General features: G+C 41.3%; 1 protein-coding gene across 2 annotated transcripts in view; it reads left to right on the forward strand.

Annotated features, from left to right (window-relative positions):
- Positions 1-18815: 18815 nt before the first annotated feature.
- The window catches only part of LOC306713758 (plexin-B2-like), a 133437-nt gene continuing 132255 nt past the window's right edge, over positions 18816-19997 (forward strand). For both annotated transcript variants that reach the window (XM_079183584.1, XM_079183585.1), the window contains exon 1: positions 18816-19276. The gene's annotated coding sequence lies outside the window, so the exon portion shown is untranslated. The remainder of the gene's footprint in view (positions 19277-19997) is intronic.

Consider the following 19997-nt stretch of genomic DNA (forward strand, 5'->3'; position numbering starts at 1 on the left):
ACATATTAATATGGTAGAAGGGGAGTTTAATGTGTTTTATCAAATCAGTCAAATGTGTACTCATATTCGGCATGAATAAAACTAATTTAGGAAAATGTATTTATACAAAACTTTAACTTTTTGAACTGTCCCGTCTGTAATCTCCTCAGCCACTTTCCACCAAAAAGTGCGTTACTCCACAGACAACAACAGAGGAGTGCAGCGTGAATACAACTCATATATTTATAATTAGTGGATTATATTGATGCCGAAATTAAGATGTGTCTTCTATCAATTCAGATCTTTTACCTACTTGTATTTGTAATGCATGTATTTGGGTTGAGAGGCAGAGTGACTTTAAACTGTGAGATGGTTCAATGGAGTCCGGTGCGCGCTGTACGTCCGAGAGGACGCGCATGCACCTCTCTGAACTGAAGACGTCGTGTTACACCAGGCTGAGGCTGCAGACATCTGGTTGTGAAAGTACAGCGGGATGAAAATAGGAAACACTTACCCGGCCTCTGACGCAGTTTTTGGGGGCACGCGCTGCGGGTCAATGCGTCCCCGATATCCCGGATCTTAATATCCGAGTGCGACGTCTTATTCTTGAAGGCACTGGGGACAGGAAATGCACACACATGACATTTACTGTGTCAGCTCAGATATGGTATTATGGTGCACGCACACATACACACACGCACACACACATTGCCAGATATGATGCCTGGTTTTCCTCCGCTGAAATGTCTCATTATGCATGCCAACAAAATGGGCAAATGTAGGTCAAATTAAAGCCGAATAAGCATAACGGAGATGATTCGACTGTAGTAAAAAAATGCTGTTTTTGAGCTTTTAGTCACTGTAAAAGGAGCGTGTTTATATTTAATAACAACCAGGGCACCTTCACTGACAGAAAAGGTTAGTTGAGGGTCTGAACTGAAGATATGGGCTTCAAATGAGGGGAAACCGTGAATATAATGTTATTATAGGCTCGGTTTATTACAATAAAACAGAATAAAACTGCGAAACACACCTGCACAGGTCACAATATGTGGAAGAATATACATAGTTTATACGTTATACATCTAAGCAAGATGATACAAACTCTCTCCTCTCTATTTCAAAATAATTAGTTTAGAAACATGGCTGTAAATCACCTGAAACAAATCACATCTATTGAGACTGTCGGTCTCTTTCCACCTGCGCTGCATTTTATTTTGAAATGTGATGGATTGCGTTACAGCGGAGAACAGGAAGAGGGCGCTGTTTCCCCCAAAACACAAAGAGAAAAACCTTGAGAGCCAAAAAAAGAGCAAATTCAAGCTGTGGAATCTTCCTGGAATTGCAAAAAACAACTATTTATTTATAATTGTGTGATAAAAATCTTTTGATTAAAGCCACGCCAGGAATCCTTACTATTGTTTTTTTCTCATATAAGTTGGTCCATCGTTTGGGAGTTGGTTTCGTTAGTAATACATTTTCATCACTCCTTTATTGTACAAACACATGAGTTACAAAGCAAACTGTGTGTAGACTGATTTATATAACATATATAATCTTGAACATCGGTGTGATGTGGTGGAAAGTGTACTTTAAACTCTATTTCCTATATTTTACTTTCCTTATCTTATGTTTAGGTTAAGGTTTGGGTAAGTCTCCAGGAAATGAATGGAAGTCAATAGTCGTGTTTCCATGAAATTGTCAAACTTTAATCTTTTGTTTGCAAAAATAAATGTGACTAAGGTGTTTCCATCATCGTGTTTGTTGTGAATAAACTACAGCGTAGTTTGGTCAGAAGTTGGCTCTCTAGACATTACATGGCTGTAATCTACCTGTTATCAGAGTAGAAGAAGAAGTTGATATCTTCAGACATTTGATATCAATTAGGCGACCTTTAATTGCTCTTTCGTGTCGGCCATGTTTCACGCCGTCCAGCGTCAAAGACAAGCATTCACACGTCATGGAAAACATCTGTCATGTGCGTTTCCACACAAGTTTTATAAAGCGATACGCTGAAATACACATAAAGATATGTGAATGGAAACACGACTCTCTGTGTGTGTGTGTGTGTGTGTGTGTGTGTGTGTGTGTGCGTGTGTTTACACCACTGCTAGGGGACAGTGTGAGGAGATTCCCATCCACCAGTGATCCCAAGAAACTGTGAGGGAAGAAGTTGATCTCTGGCCGCTAAACGCCCCCATCATAACCTGTAATGTCCCTCATGGTCTAACAAATACTCCCACTCACCCTCTCTTCCTCTGCATGTACACACACTCAGACACACACACACACACACACACACACAGCAGCAGAAGAAGAAGAAAAACCAGACAGCTGTTCAACTTTCACTTTTAACCTTTACGTCACCGGTGGAGGAAGCACTTGTGACCACAGGACGACCCGCAGTGACACCGGGGAGATGGATGACGGAGGGGAAGATGGAGATTACGAGTCCTGTGATACAGGTGTTCTGATTGTGTTGATACGTTGAAGCCCGGCGGACACATCAGCAACAATAAATCAGTTTTTCTTTGAGTGTTTATGTGTCCGACATCCGTTTGTGTGTGTGTGGTTATTCTCTACAGCGTGAGAAAGCTCTCTCCTCCTGTGGGAGAACCGACCCACAACAGGAAGTGGGGTCCAATCCCCTTCTGCAGAACACACAAGAGTTTGTTCTTGCACCCTTGTGAGGACCCTTATTGTCACAGCGCCTCCTCTCTGGACGCGAAGCGTAACCGTCCAAACATCGAGCCTCAGCTCAACATGAGCCTCAATGTAAGTCGGAGCTTAACCCTAAAATATAGTCTAAACCGTCGATCATCCCTTTGAAGATGTGAGGACCAGACAAAGGGTTTCCTCAAACACGTCCTCACTTTTCTCACGTTACAACATTTTTTTTTAAATATTTTTGATGTTGATCTTCTCTTGATCTCTGCATAAAGTATCATCTTTAGTTATAATATGACCTCTTAAACCACAAAGAAAAATAATCCCCTTTTTCCAAAATGTCCTCACTTTCTAACGAGACTTAAGTTGTTACAATTAACTTTCACGAAGTGTGAACATTTGTGAGACAAAAATACGAACAAATCCAAGACCTGTCAATCACAGTAAGCCCCGCCCCTAAAGCATCCCCTGCTTTATGGTCTGTGTGACTCTAAATGGACCATCATTTACTAAATGAACATCATGCTGTATTGAAGAAGACTTGAAACTATAGATTGAGACCATAAACTCATGTTTACAATGTTTACTGAGGTAATAAATCAAGAGAGAAGTAGAGTCATTTTCTCATAGACTTCTATACAACCAGAGGAGTCGCCCCCTGGTGGACACTAGAGAGAATGCAGCTTTAACACATGAAGCTTTGACTTCACTTTTCAGAACCGGAGGTTTGCCGCACACACACACACACACACACACACACACACACACACACACACAGATTAGCTATTAGTCTGTGCTGCCATCTTTTGGGGAGTTGCTGATACTGATTTAAAACTGTTGCCATTTGCTGCAGCAGCAAAAGCATTAAATCATGAATGAACAGTAACATCTCCATATTTCATATCCTCCACCAGAGAGACGACAGCTGAAGCTTATCAGACAGCAGTCGAGATAACTGGTGGCGGGAAACGCTTGATTCACATTTAAAAACCTCCGTTTATTGGATTGTTCTGCTCGGTGGAGCCTGTTATTCGGCAGCAGTGAGCCGTTAAAAGACCGTAATGAACTGACGACAATCTGATTCCTGCTGATTAAAGGAAATTAGTTCCATTTTTAATCATTATCGCAAACAGATGTGACAGAAGCATGATGGGAGAGCAGGGAGAACAACTAAAGCTGCAGAAGTTACAGCACACAAAGATAAACAAATGTTAGAGGACACATGTTTTTATGACATTCATTCATACGTTTACTGTGAGATGTAGAAATGTATGTGTCCCAAAAAATACTATGTCAAATTCAGCATGCCGAAAATACACTGTGTCCAGATGTTCAACGTATGTATGTTCAATAGTATTTTTTACAGTGTACTTTTACTGAAGTAAAGCATCTGAATACATGAATTCTGTGAAAGGATTGCGGTATTCTATGTTTATGAGAAGCTCACGCAGAAAGACAAACACACTTTGAGCACCAGAGGGCGGCCTTGCCTAAATCTAGTGAAGTGAAAATGCAGCAGAGAAGATCAGTATTCTGAAGTTTCTTTTGAAGTTTTGTTCTCAAAGGATTTTCCTTTAATTACATCTTTCAGCCACACTTCCTGTCGTCGTTTGCTCGATTTATTTTAAATGTCAAATACACTCTGATTTCTTCTGAGGACAAAACTACCGCTGCAGGAAATGTTGAAATCTTTTTCTTGAGCTGGAGATCAGATTCATCATTGTTATTTATTTCTAGACTAAACACAGAGTTAAAGGGACAGATTAGATACAAATTTGATTTAATTTAATTCTATCAGCACATAAATGGAACCAAAATCAGTTTAAAGGTCACTTATTACGTAATTAAGTGTAACTCTCTTGTGACGTAAAGCAGGGAATCAATGGAGCAATGTTGATTTGAATGTTTTGTTGATTATATTCACTTCTTCTCCAGACTATTCCACCGGTCACCAACCTTTTTAGACTCATGGGGACCCGTCGTCACCACTGACATGTGTCAAATAATGCTTCTAAATGTATTCTGGTAAAACATTTAAAGAAAGATTTGAGAGAAGTCTGATAAATATACATCATTTGGTGCTTTTCTGTCCTTTTAATTCCATTAAATTGTCTTTCAGGTCCTTATGTTGGGAACCATTGCCCTATTCCTGCATGCTTAGGTTGCTCATGTACACCTGATTTAAACAAATGAAATACTAAGTACATGGTGCATTATTTGAGCACACCCTGAGAGCTTATTCCAAGTATAAAGTTACATTTTAGCGCATAATTCACAACGTTAATATCAGCTGCTACAACGTCATCAGAAAACGTATAATAACACAAAATATCGGTTAACCGACTCTTACACTATAGATTGCTATCTTCTTAAACTTCTATTTCTATGCTGTTCTTGTGAGAGCAGAGACGTGGTTCTGCAGTTATTTTTTAATGTTACCGTTTTCGTTTGAAAAACAACAGCAGTTGTGTTTTTCTGTTTCTTGCTCCGCTTGAAGAGAACACCCTTCCTTTTGATTTATGGCTTCAATGTGTTTGTCCTGAGCTCACCGGACAGATCACAGATGAAAGCAGCATCCACCCATACTGTAATATCACACGAGCAGTTATTTATATATTGTTTTTTTTGTGGGGAACATTGCTGAGCGTGCTTCTCATTTTTTCAGCACAATGAAAGAAACTCGCGGCAGCCTCGGGGCGAAAATCAAGGACGGAGGGCCGGTTAGAGATCAGAGGTTCGTACTCGTATCCAAAAGAGAATTCACAGCTAGAGGAGAACTGCAAAAGGTCAAAATAACAATGGAGGGTCACACCTTGGGAAACAATTCTCAGTCCTTGAGTGGTGACTCTCCCGGCCTGGCTTTGCATAGTTATTGTAGGTTTGGATCCAGAGGTTGGAACCTGGTCCAGACTCTTAATCATCCTCCACCTTAAATGTGTAATGAATAAGGTTATTGGCGTGGTCTTTGTTCATGAACTGATTCTGTCAGTTCCTTTACTATTGTTAATGTTATTTTACTAAACTATTAATGGGATGTTAGCGGCAAACTCTTCATGAATAAAGGTTGAATGAGATACAGGTTCGTCTGCAGATTGTTCAGTAACGACTCGACGTGGACGTTTGGTCCTGACACGTTGTGGTCGTCTGTGTGTGGAAGGAAAGGTAACGAGGTGACGTGTTCGACTAGAAACGTGGACCTCTTTGTGATTTGTCTAAAAACAGGCTCGATGGCTTTTGCTCAGGAGGTCAACGAGCATCTTAAAACCACGCGTTCAGAGAAAGTGAACAGCCGGTTCAGGTGAAACCAAACCCACCTTGAGAGGCAGAGCTGCGAGTCGAATCAATGTCACGACGGTTTGAGGATTAATTGGTTGTTAATGTGCAGAGATAATAAAGCAGGGGAGTGCTTGATCTTCTGATGGAGGAACTATTATCATCTTCATTTTAAGAGGGAGGGAGAGTCATTATCGCCTCTGTTGACCAAATGAACTGCTTCATAACCTTTAATTATCTTATCTCACCATAAATAAACAGGTGGATGTTTGGAGATAATGGGGGAAACGCGTTAAATGAGGTGGGAGGATTAAAAATATGAGCAACAACTGCCACAGTCACCTTATATTTGATGTTTTATTTGCAATTTTTTTCTAAAAGGAAAGGTCAGACAGAGATAAGTAGATAGAAATAAAATAAATGTTCGGCTGAGGTAGAAACTCACACAGGCGTCTCTGAAAAAGTCACGTAAAGAGGAGAAAATATCTATAAATAAAAACAACTATAAGAAACAAAAAAAAACATTAATATGCATATCTTTAACATGCATACTCATCTTCAATTTACAAGTTAGGCTGCGATAGATTATGACAAAAACAACATGATTCAACAGAGGCACATATGTGAAGAATGTGAAAATCAAAAATAGCCAATGCGGAAGTCTTAAAGCTGCATTCTCTCTAGTGTCCACCAGGGGGCGACTCCTCTGGTTGTATAGAAGTCTATGAGAAAATGACTCTACTTCTCTCTTGATTTATTACCTCAGTAAACATTGTAAACATGAGTTTATGGTCTCAATCTCTAGTTTCAAGTCTTCTTCAATACAGCATGATGTTCATTTAGTAGATTATGATCCGATTATCCCAATAATCTCATTTTAAGATATGTGGGGAAAGTGCTTGCACGTACAATATTACAGTAAGATATGGGTATACTCGGCTGTAGTAAAATGTTAGAAGACAAAAATAATGTAATAAAGCACTAATTATTTGTATAATAGTTTCTCCTTCATTTTTGTTCAACGTCAAAATACAATTTCACGAGTTCCCAAATAACGATTCATCTTTGCAAATATGATAAAACATCTTCACATTTATTGCCAATCGATTCGTCTGAAACCATTTTCAATACACAAAAAAGTTTTCTTCTTTAATGAGTGCTGTCAAATTTGTATTGCCGATAAATAGATCAGTGTCATCTGCAAATGATATTTGAACTATAGTGTTGAACACTGTTGCAACCTTCAACGTCAGCCTTCAAACGGCGATCGCGTCCGCTCCCGAAGTGTTTTATTTAATCAAATCCCCGGATCAAAAGAAGCGGGGTCGCCTGTTTCAGCGTAAATTATTCAGTTCATCCCGAGACAGGTGGTGGAGCTGAGAGACAATGAAACACACCTGTCGTCCATCTTGTTAAATATGAACAAGTCGCCCTCTGTTTACGAGACAACACGAGGACCTTGGGCCAGACTTATGGGGGCGGCAGCGCGGCAGAATACTAAACCAGGAGTTCAGGATGCCGTGAAACTCGGACGCACACGGAGGCGGATTAGCATGGAAACTACACCGGCAACATGCACTAAAAAGCAAACGCTCACAGTCATATACACAGGCCATCAACCCCAGTACACACACACACACACACACACACACACATAGTCTTGCTGTAATCAGAGTTCAGTGTGTTTTTCTCGGCGGTGTAATTCATCAAAGTGACGGCTGCCAATGAGCCTCAGTCAGCCAGACAGCCACAGCTAATCAATCATCAATCTACCTGTTCTTTGTTTCACAGCCCTCTGCAGTCACCAACGACCATGTTATCAACACACACACACACACACACACACACAGTGTCAGAGTGTAGAGCAAGGCACTAACCGGGCCTGGGTTCGGGGTTTGTTTCCCTGATTAGTGATTGAGTAATCAGTTCGTTGAAGGTTTGACAGATTTCTGTTTTTTTAATGCATAATATTCTGTCACTTTAAAGGACTAGTACGACAATTTGCTTTCATTCCACGAGAGAGAAGAGAACATTGATCCATGTCGCCATAACTCATGTCAACACTGATAGAATCAATATTTTGTTCTATTAACAATGGATCAAATAAGAGAGTTGGGGATTGTTTTTTCATTATCGTACACGTGTTATTTTCTTTATTGTGTTATTGTTTTCTCTTCTCTGTGTTTGGATGATTCTCCTGACATGTAGTCAATGATCTGCTGCTTTGCTGTATTAGTTTGTGTCTTTTTGTGTTTTGTACCATCTCTTGTGTATTTGTTGTTGAATTTTGTGTCTTTTAAAGGCATTTCAAATTCACTTAGGCTGTAAAAAGCTGTGGCGTTTACGCAACATTCTCGCCCTTTTACAAATATAAAAATGTTAAATATGTCTTTTTCAAAACATCAGACTTTTATTTAATATCTGAAGACTAACAGGCCAAAAATTTGAAATGTTTCCTCCACGAGAATGTATTTAATCTGCGTAAAAAGTCCACTGAAAACTAAAATACCACCGTTGCCTCTGCTGATATGACTCATACTAATACTACTAACACACACCAGTGCACTCCCATCAATACCAGACTGCATTTACCTTTCATTGTAAATTAAGAATAAATTGTGTGGTCTGACGCTCGGGAGCAAATTAATCTTCCCTAGCACGCTGGACGTGCCGTTAACAAGTCGCGTATCGATGTAACTGAGATATTCTATTTGTTCCCTAATGGACTTGACGAGGCGCTCAATTTGTTTCTTCCATAATTGCAGAGAAGATGAACCCAGTTCTGTATGACTCCCCCTCCGATCAATACCCACTTTCCAATCCTGTATCCTGTTCACGGACGGGAACGTAAATCTGTGTGTCAGCGAGTTTGGATAGTTTGAGGCTCTAACTTCATCTCTTCACACTCTCGGGTCTTTATTTAAACTCTATAACAGGAGGTTTTTAAACAGACACCTAATTAAACAAAATGCTTTTGCATCAGTAAACAGAACTTGGAGGTTTTTCTTCCAGCTCGTATGACGGATCATCGCCTCCCCCGTTCTTTCTATGAGACGCCGTCTCTTCAAAGGCTTCATTATAGAGACATGAGAGAAGGTCTTTCTTTTACACAGAATGAGATGGAGTGGGTGTACTGCAGAAAAACAGCTTCATTAAACCGAGAAGGAGTGAATGTTTTTTTTAAATAACATCCTAAATGCACCGCGGTTCATTATATTGTCCCGCTTTCAATGCACTTCCCACTGCCTGATGTCACACCTGGCTTTTTTTCATGTCCCCTTTGTGTTTATGACACATCGCAGGGTTAGATTGATGCACTCTGTGTTTTGATGATGTATGGCGGCAATATTCATCTTTAAAAAGAGTCTTTCACGCCTCATATCGAGCTACGTATCCTCAGGCAACGGTTTGCATGATATCTGACGAAAGCATACTTTTTTGTGCGTTTTCTTAAGAAAGCCTGCAACACGTGTCAATTTCCACTCGTCACATACATACGGTCTTTTTTTTAGGTTTCAGCAACAAAACTGTTTAGTTCGGTTTAGAAAAGATTGTGAAATACTTAGGTTTAGGAAAAGATCGTGAAATACTTAGTTAGGTTTAGGAAAAGGTCGTGAAATACTTAGGTTTAGGAAAAGATCGTGAAATACATAGTTAGGTTTAGGAAAAGGTCGTGAAATACTTAGGTTTAGGAAAAGATCGTGAAATACATAGTTAGGTTTAGGAAAAGGTCGTGAAATACTTAGGTTTAGGAAAAGATCGTGAAATACTTAGTTAGGTTTAGGAAAAGATCGTGAAATACTTAGGTTTAGGAAAAGATCGTGAAATACTTAGTTAGGTTTAGTTAAAGATCGTGAAATACTTAGTAAGGGTTCATAAAAGATCGTGAAATACTTAGTTAAGTTTAGGAAAAGATCGTGAAATACTTAGGTTTAGGACAATATGGTGAAATACTTAGTTATAGGTTCAGGAAAAGATTGTGAAATACTACGTTAGGTTTAGGAAAAGATCGTGAAATACTTAGTTATAGGTTTAGGAAAAAAACTTTTGTCAAAATCTATGTCAACCTTTTAGGTATACATACATACTACGGACGAGCCGTTACTGAAGTACGCAAGTTACGTAACAAATAAATCACTGTTGACTTCTCGTTCCACTTGGGGAACAAACGGTCTCCTGGAGGAAAGATTGCTGTTTGTTGGATCCATCCATTTCTTTCCACACTTCCAACCTTGACATTTTTGCATTTTGTAGACATCATATCTCACGTTTTCAGTCTGAACTGAGAGTCTTTACTTCGTAGATGTGGCTCTCCCTTTCTATCACTGTATCTTTATGTTTTCTCTGAGAGACGACTGCACACGTATGAAATAGTGATTTCATCGAGGGGTCAATGCAGCAGCCTGGGAATTACAGCGAGCGCTGGCTGCCAGGTGAAGCATTTGTGACCCTCAATCAAATCAGTATTTTTCGCTCATGTCATCGTCTCACAACAGAAACAGAAAATATATGTCGATAACGAAGCCTGCGTTGAGTCAGAGGAGAGTATTCGACTACGTTTGTGAAAGATCTGTGAGAACTAAAAGAGGAGGATGAAGATATTTTCCTGTTTTGGTGTTTCAGTGTGAAAGCTAAGCTTTTAGAGAGTTATCTAGTAAACCTTTTGTGGACGTTATAGTATTTTGAGACCATTTTCTTGGCACTTATACAATATATATATATATATATATATATGTAATAATAACATTTTGCACTTTTGAATTTCATTGAACATTTTATCTCTGTAAATGTCTCTGTAACGCAAACAACAGTTCATTTAGATTAGGATTTTCATTGGCTGAGATAATGTTTATTTATGCACATCTGAAATGGAGAATAGTTTCAGATTGACAGCTTTGACAGAGCAGAATATTACGTGTTAATGTGTAATGTGTGTGTGTGTGTGTGTGTGTGTGTCTATACAGTCTTGCTCTTCACTGTCCTTCAACAGTTCAACAATCTCATTTACATACTCATAAATCATTCACGTCTGACATCTCTCTCACTTCCATTCACACGCACACACACACACTTACACACACACACACACACACACAAACACACCTGTGGGTATTGTAATAATGAGCTGTTTGAATACCTCTCTCAGCTCAAACAAAAATAACCCACATTCCCATGGATGGATGGACTGACGATGGATGGATGGATTTTATTGGATGAATTGATGGATAAACATGTATTTTTAGTCCAATTATGTTATTTTAAACCTCTCAAAACTACATTTTCTTAAAACACACTTCCTACCATGATGCTCTGCTAGTGAACCACTGCAACCCACAAGCTAACGGTCAAGTGCGACTAAAAGTCTTGAGTGTGCTGAACGGATAAAGGTTTCTTTTCATTACATACGAGTTCAACTTTTCATTTGTAAGAGGAAGAACTGTTTGCATTGTGTGACAATGTCATTTTCACTGTATAGTCTGTAAATGCTTTTTCCAATTTCAGCCTTTCACTGAATTAATTATTCAAGTCAAGATACAGCAGCGCTGCACGGAATAGAATAATCTGAATGTTCTTTGCACCATTTTAAACACATTTCAACGAAAGGTTGTTTTGTTGCCTGAACCTAACTTTTCATGGTTTTGTTGCCTAAACTAACTATTGCTTGTTTTGTTGCCTGAACCTAACTTTTCATGGTTTTGTTGCCTAAACTAACTATTGGTTGTTTTGTTGCCTGAACCTAACTTTTCATGGTTTTGTTGCCTAAACTAACTATTGGTTGTTTTGTTGACTGAACCTAACTTTTCATGGTTTTGTTGACTGAACCTAACTGTTGGTTGTTTTGTTGCCTGAACCTAACTATTGGTTGTTTTGTTGACTGAACCTAACTATTGGTTGTTTTGTTGCCTAAACTAACTATTGGTTGTTTTGTTGACTGAACCTAACTATTGGTTGTTTTGTTGCCTGAACCTAACTATTGGTTGTTTTGTTGCCTGAACCTAACTATTGGTTGTTTTGTTGACTGAACCTAACTATTGGTTGTTTTGTTGCCTAAACCTAACTGTTTTTTGTGCAGATGTGATTTTGGAACAAATTAGTTGCGTGTTGTCGTCCACACAAAGATAATAGAAGTGAGAAATGGAGATGAGGGCATTTAGCAGGAATGTTCTATACGCGGACGACTGACCGGACGTCCTGGTATGTGTGAAGGTTTCCAGACCTACACAGGGTCAAAGGTCATGGGTCAAGATCAGGCTTTGAGTGAAAGCAGAGGGCTTAACGCTGCATGTGTGATGAGAGACAAAAAGACATCTGAGGAAACAACAGAAGAAGAAAGTACACTTCAAACAAACTAGATAGGGGAATGTGACGTTAGAGCTTGTTTTCACTTTTCAATTTCATTATTTTTGTGCAGAACGACGCAAAATAAAAATGTACAATTCGTGTCCCTGTACGTGAAATCATTAGATTGCATTTCGAGAGTATTTCACGACCTAAAACACAAGCTTAGGTTTAGGCAACAAAACCACTGAGTTAAGTTTAGGATCAGGACTGGGCTTAAAATAATTACGTAAACTGAGTAAAACAAAAACAACAGAACATAAGTACGGAAAACATGTAACAAACATTACTAATATAACTAAAAATAAAAATAATATCTTTATTGCTGTCCATGTGCAGATGTTGTAGAAAGCTTGAATCTTGGAAACGTCCACGTTTTTTGCAGAATCTACAAATATCGATGTTCTTTGAGTCCACAAGATGCAACACGGGCGACACACACACACTCACACACACACACACACACACACACACACACACACACACACACACACACACACACACAGAGAGAGATAATTATCCAGACTGATGAACAGATAGACAGTCTGTCAGTGAGTGATTAAAAAACTTACTGTAATGAGTTTTTCAGTACAACATGAGGGACACACGCTGCTATCTTTTTGGGGGGAATCTTTGATCCACTTAATTAGCAATCAATTTAAAAAGACTTTCAAAAAATATATATTTGTTGTGTTTCAGAAAATGTACTGACAACCAGGAAGGCTGCACACTTGTTTTTAAATGTTAGAAACACATTAAAAACAGAACACTGACAAAAGTCCAGCATTTCTGCAGTAAACGCATTGAAACATAAAAAAACTCTTATTTCAACTTTTTATTTTGCAAAAGTAAATTACTATATGCAAGGAAATAGAAACATGCTGCATTTCTCGTTCATTCTTGTTACTTTAGTTCAGTCAATAAAGTAAAAAGGTGTTATTCCTCTTCTGTGATGAAATACTGATTTATGTGAAAAGTCATTAAAGTTATAGTTGTTATTATTTTGTAAGTCAGTGTGTTATGAGTGACAGCGTTTCCTCTCTGAGTGAGACTTGGTTCCAGTGTTTTGGTCCCACGAGCTGGTACCTTGAGACGTGTATGAAGTGTTTTCGGAGGTCTGAGTGAGTTTTGGAGGTGAGATTAGATGCATGTTTAATGATGCCGACATCCATGAAGAGTTTAAGAAAAGGTGGCTTGTTAGCAAATAAAGAAACCTGTGAGTCTGTGAGTCTGTGAGGAGAACTACAGGTTAACTTTAACAGAGTAGCTGTCCGGCCTGAAGCCCACTGATTCCTACACGAGAGGACATAAATCTTTAAAAGCAAAGAACTTCACTCCCTGCTCATTGACCCTTGACCTTTCTACACCCAAAACACAGACTTCACTCGCTGCTGCACGAGTCTCTGCTGCTGACTCTGCACTCGCTTTAAGTCGTTCTACTGTAGCATGCAGGAGACTTATGAAACAAAAGGTTAGGCCCCCGCGAACGGCCCGGTGTCAAGGATTACGTCTCAGACGAATTCTCCAACAACAAAGCCTCCATTGTGCTCCGGGCCCTCGAACTAGCAGCAGGGGCGACCGCACGCTCAACTGGGCCTGACAGCGCGACCCGCTCTGCCTCAGACCTTTTCTGTACTCAGATCGCTTCGACTTCAAAATGTCGAGAGGAATAAAATGAGAAAGAAAATGTAGATTAATAAAAATACAATAAATCCAATTCATATCCCCCCGGGGGGTCTAAACAGATTATTATGGATGCAAATTAAACTGTCCGAAATCTATTTAAAAGTAGGTTTAAGTCTAAAGCGTGGATTAAGCTGCAGCACGAACATCTGTCGGGAAAAAACACCAAAAAGTTTGTTTTGTTTTGTATTTTTTATCTTGTTTTGTATTTAGATGAAGTGTTTTTATGTTCATTACTTTCTTAATTAAAATGTGAATATTCTATATTGTTTTATTTTAGGTAGTTGTCTTTCTTTAATGGCCTTCAGTTTAAAACACAGGGGACTGAGTTTAAACTGTCCGTCAAGGAAGAAAGAATACAGAGTGAGTCTTCCTGTTGCAGTTTTCAAAATAAAATCCCTTTTGGGAGAGCCTGATTGTGACAAACACAGACATCTAAATACAGTTTCTGTTTAAAGAAGATAGAAATAGACAAGCGGCTTTCTTTTTCTGAGCTAAGCATACTCTACATATCTTGAGCCATAAACTGAAAACTCCTTGAAGTATATTTGTATATATTATGAAGTTGTACTACATGTTTCCTACGTTTTGTGGTTGTTCTTGTTGTAAGTTGTTTTGTATAAAAGCATCAATCATAGCATGTTAGCTATGTTGTTAGCAGTCTCTCTGCAAAGTTTGACTTTGATAAAGTGAAGCAGAACAACATGAGAGATTTTAGTACAGAGAGTTTAGGCGAGGTTTCCAAAATGTGCATTTGGGCACATTTGGGCACCATGTGTGCCATTTGAATTTCCTCATGTACCAAACTACATATTTCACTTGTATATTACTAATGGTGTTCAATACATCCCAATACAGCAGTTTTGGGCTTTTTTTGGGGAAAATTCAACCAGACATCCATCTTTTCCCATTCAAAATAACACACAAATCAACTGAATATTGAATCCAAATGGAACAGATTTATTTTTACTGTAAACATTTGTAACAATACAAACTGTAAAAACCACACATAAAACCAAAAAACTATTTACACAATTGTCCATTATGCCTTTACGATCTGTAAAAAAAAAAAAAAAAGAAGTTAGGCAGGACGTGAGCAGGACGTGAGCAGGACGTGAGCAGGTCCATGGCAGAAGGCAGGAGGCAGCTTGAAGATGGTGGATGGATGAAGGAAGGAGAAACTGAGCCGTTCATGCACCCTAAAATCTCCTTATGCTGGATGGATGGATGGATGGATGGATGAAGGAGAAAGATGGCTTGTCGGTGAAGGGCTTATCGTTCACTGTGCCACATATAGAAGCAGTTTTTGTGGGCTGTGAGGCAGAGAGGAACATTACACCTTGTGCAATAAGAGGCTGTCTTCACCCTCCGTAGTCCAGCATCATGGCACCTCTTGCAGTACTTCCTGACCCTCGTTTCCCCATTGCCGTAAAACATAGGCATGCAGTTGGTGGTGGGGGTGGGGGGTGGGGGCAGGGTGGCTGCTGAGCCGTCGGCAAACTCCAGCATCTCCTTGGCCAACTGCTCCCTGAAGGCCTTGTGGGTGAAGGGCTTTTTCTGGGTGGAGTCGTGCCTCATCTTGAACAGCTCCTTGTGCAAAAGGTAACTGTTCACAGCAGCGATGTCAATGAAGTGGTAAAAAAAAGTCTTGTACCACTTCATCGTCTTGCGGCGGACGGTGTAAGATCCAATCAGTGAATCGGACAAATCCACACCCCCCATGCTGTGATTGTAGTCGACGATGCTGTCCGGTACTGGTATGGACTTGTTCTGCCAGACCCCAGCCTCCTTCAGCTTTCTCGTCACCGTCTGTCCACTGTAGGCCTGATGCACCGTGGAGCACATCGCTACCTCTCTCGTGTCCATCCACTTCACGAAGAGGAGTTTACCACTCTGGATCCAGCGCATGTCCCCCCTCGCAGCCTTTTTGGGCAGGTCGTTGCTCCTGTTCTGAGGGAAGCCGGTCACTTGTCTCCTGATGGTCCCACAACAGCCGATGTTCTTCTTGTACAGGTCGGTGAAGAGAGCGGGGCTCGTGTAGAAATTGTCCGTGAACAACAAGTAGCCTTTACCGAGGAGAGAAAAGGGCAAAAGGTCCATCACTGCTGAGTAACTCAGCCCGTGGCCTGTGTTGGACTCGCTTTTGCCCTGGTGCACAAAGAAGTTCCAGGTGTAGCCTATCGAGGAATCAGCCAGCACGAACAGTTTGTAGCCCCACTTGGTGGGCTTGTTCTTCATGTACTGCTTTAAGCTGATTCGGGCTTTGGTGGCGACCATCCGCTCGTCAACGGACACGTTCTGATGCGGCTGGAAATGTGCTTTGCAGGCGGTCACCATGTCCGTGTAGAGCGGCTTGATCTTGAACAGCCGGTCGTACCCGGCAGTGTGCCTTTTTTTGTCGTTCTCCTCGTCCTCTTCTGGGTCGCTGAGGTGAAGTGACCACAAAATGGATTCAAAGCGGTGCCGTGACATGCTGTCACCGGGGAACTGGAAGTTGTACGGCCATTTCTTCCTCCAGTAGTCAGGCCTGCTGTGGATCGTCACAAGGCCAGAGAATATAATGATAGAAAGGAATATATAAAAGTCCTTCAATGTGAGCGCGACCCATATGAACGTCATCCCAGCTTGTTGTCTTTTGGCAGCGTTGGCGTTGGTATTGTCAATAATTTTTCGGACAACAGATGCCGAAAAGAAAAGCTGGAAGAGGCTGAGGGGAGACCACGGTATGGTGGTGTCAAATGTGGGACCCGGGGTCCGGGCCGGCATGAACCTGAGAGGGTCAGGTTTGATGCACGCCTCCTCTCTGTTGTGCCACCCGTCCTCCTCCTGCTCACTAGATGCTGACCAACTCAATTTACGCTTGGAAGCTCGAGTAGAAACTCTCCTCCACCGAGTGGTCCGGGGAGATGCCAACGACCGTGGGCGTAGAGGCGCGGGCCGGGGTGATGCTGCAGGGCGTGGCTGAGGCCGTGGACGTCCTGTAGCCGATTGTAGAGCTGCTTTAACTGAAGGTACTGGGACACTGGCACGGGGTGGCTCGTAATCATAATCGTCATCACTGTAAACCCAAATGTGGAAGAAAAATAAATATGTGCATTCAGTGGTCTGGTTCTGAAATTGTAATACATGTAAACATAAAAGCACCCCCCCCCCCCCCCCCCCCCCCCCCAAAGACACACATCCCCCCACCTCCACCAAACACACACACACACCACCCCCACCCACACAAAGACACATCCCCTCCCCTCACCTCCACCACACACACTACAATCAGACACAACTATGCCAGGATTTTGGCCTGAGAAAGCTAAATAGATCGCAAATTCGACACCAATAAATCAATAAATCGATAAATATAACATTTACAAGAGAATCCATACCTTTCAGATGACGGAAGACGGTAATCTAAGTCACTGCAGTTGCCCTGTATGTTTTCGGGAAACATGAGATCGTCATCGTCCGACGAGGACTCATCCGGAATAAACTGACTCCCGGGTTCATTCTGCACCGTTTCCTCATTCTGCACAATTTCCCGAACTTCCTCCTCGGTGAAAGGCATCTCGATTCCATGTTCCGACATCTTCGTACAATTAAATGGCATCGTCTTCAAATAAACCGTAAAAACAACTCAAACGAGGCAAAAAAAAACAAGCAGGCGCTGTGCGTACCTCTGCGCGTACCTGTGGTCGAGTGCGTGATGGTGATTCTCGTCCAGCTGGCTCTGTTATATTTACCGCGTGGCGATATCTTTCGAACCCATTGGTCGAGCTCCTTGGTACCGCCTTTGAATCGTCAGCAAGTCTCCGTAAATTGTGACGCGTATGCATGGTCCAAATCCTAATGCCCCCCCCCCCCCCCCCCCCCCCCCCCCCCAAAGGGACTCGCGGACGCTCCCACGAGGTCCGTGAGGGTTTAGGGATGTCCCTCAGTTAAATCATCGAGTGTTTGAGGCTCTCTGGCAGACATGTTGAGCCCTTTATGAATCACAAATCATTGCAATGTGAGGTACACACGGGGTATCAGTGGACGCATGGAGACGTAAACAAACAAAAAAAGGTAAACAAAGAGGACGGCTCACGTGCGTTCAGCCTGGAGTTTTACATTTACACAGAAACATTAAGTGTTAAAGATGGAACACAAAATAAACATGAAATCAGAGAAGTATTTATTTATTTATTCATCAAATATTAGATTTTGTCATTGAAAGATGTTTTGACAAAAACGAGTAAATAGATTAAATGAAATTACTTCTCATCTTGTGAGGAAAGAGTACAAAGTATAAAATAAATACACACAATTATACATCATATTTGTTGTCGTTTTCATGATAAACGTGATATGTTGCAGCAAAGTGCTGTCCCGTTCATATTTACACCATCTGAAGCCCTCACACTCACACACTCACACACTCACCAGGTGACGTCAGTAAGTCCTTGAGGGTTCAGGGTTTGAGGGTTTTGGGGGGCCGTTGGGATTGGGCCAAAGCTGAGGGGCATTTATGATCAGAAAGCGGTCATGTGATTTGTGTTGCTGGTGTCTGTCTGCTCATATATCTCAGCGATAGTATGAAGGAGAGAGGTGTTGAACTGAGGTTCTGAAGTTTCACGTGGTATGCGACATCATTATATTAGTTTCGTAATTTTTATTTTTTTGTATGATCTTTATCATACCATATATGGAGCTCCCCGGTAGGCTCTCGGGTCCAAGAGGTTCTTTTAAACTGTTTGCTTTTCTGATTGGGGAAGTCACAGCTTTTATTTTGAAAGGAATCCAACCACACTTCTAGTGTCAGGGTGGATAACTCTTTCTAACTTGACTGATTGTGTAAACCGACATGCATTGGGGGGGGGGTTTCAGCATAGGGAGAAGGGAGGAGGAGGAGGAAGAAGAAAAAGCCTCATCCCGATACTACTCCGGTTGTGTTGCAGCGGAGGCTCCAGGCTGCAGATCCGGCTGCGTGTGTGTCGCACTGGATGCAGAAAACACACACTCCTGCTTCTTTTTGTCAATAACTGGATGTGTGTGTGTGTGTGTCATGAATGACACCTGAGCCGGGCAGGTAGTTAACCGGGTTTCCTGGGCGTGTGGAAGCACGAAGGAAGCAGCTCGGCTACTAGTTTTGTTTTTGGGGGAATATTGTTGGACTAAAAAACTTCAGACTGCAGAAGCTGCGCAGCTCGAACACAACGTGTGTTGTTGTTTTCTGCGCACCCGTTTTCCTCACACCGGGATGTACATTTGGGAACTTTTTTGACACGCAGAGGTTTTTTTTATTTTCTAACTTTTGGCACATTTTGGGGAATACAGACAGAAAATCACAGCGGCGCATCCAGAGGTAAGCAGAATGTTTTAATATACGTTCAGCTCACTTTTACAGAAACCCTTCCCGACACTCACACCAGGAATTTTACGGATGTGTTCGGCTCTCGTGATTTGCCCTTTCTCCCACATTCAGAGAACGTCACACCGAACTCCACTCATAAAACTTCACATTTAATAATGAAGGGCTTGCTGGCCAATGGAAAACGCACCTCGTGACACAAACTGCTACATTGTACAGATAAAAGCATCGACATGTGTGTTATTTCGGCATGACTTGTATCCACTTTACTTGTGGCTTTGATTTCGTGCGAGTCGACAATGTGACGAGATGCAATCAACGTGATGGGAGACGCTTGTGGCGTCAATGGTTATTAGTTAGAGGTCGCGTGCGTTTCCGAACATAAAATGACATAAAGTATGCGAGCCGAATTGAAGTCTGGGCTGTGATTGTTGGTGACATGAGTTTAAACTTGTTTAGGAGATGGTAGTTTTTGTTAAAAGTGAAGTTTATGTTAAATCGAATGCTTTTTAAATGGAGTTCCGGCGCGGAGGTTTGAGTGCACGAGGGAGGAATGTGTCTGGACTAATCAACGCGCAGAACATCTGGAGCCTCAGCGCGTGGGCTGATCCCGTTGAGCGGCTTCAACGATGCATTCCACAACTGGACTGACTCCTCTCCAGTGTTAACGTCACGCGCTGCCATTTAAAACACCTGTGCAAAGAAATCTATTAAC

This window comes from Pholis gunnellus (assembly GCF_910591455.1).
Source record: "Pholis gunnellus genome assembly, chromosome: 22".
NCBI lineage: Eukaryota > Metazoa > Chordata > Actinopteri > Perciformes > Pholidae > Pholis > Pholis gunnellus.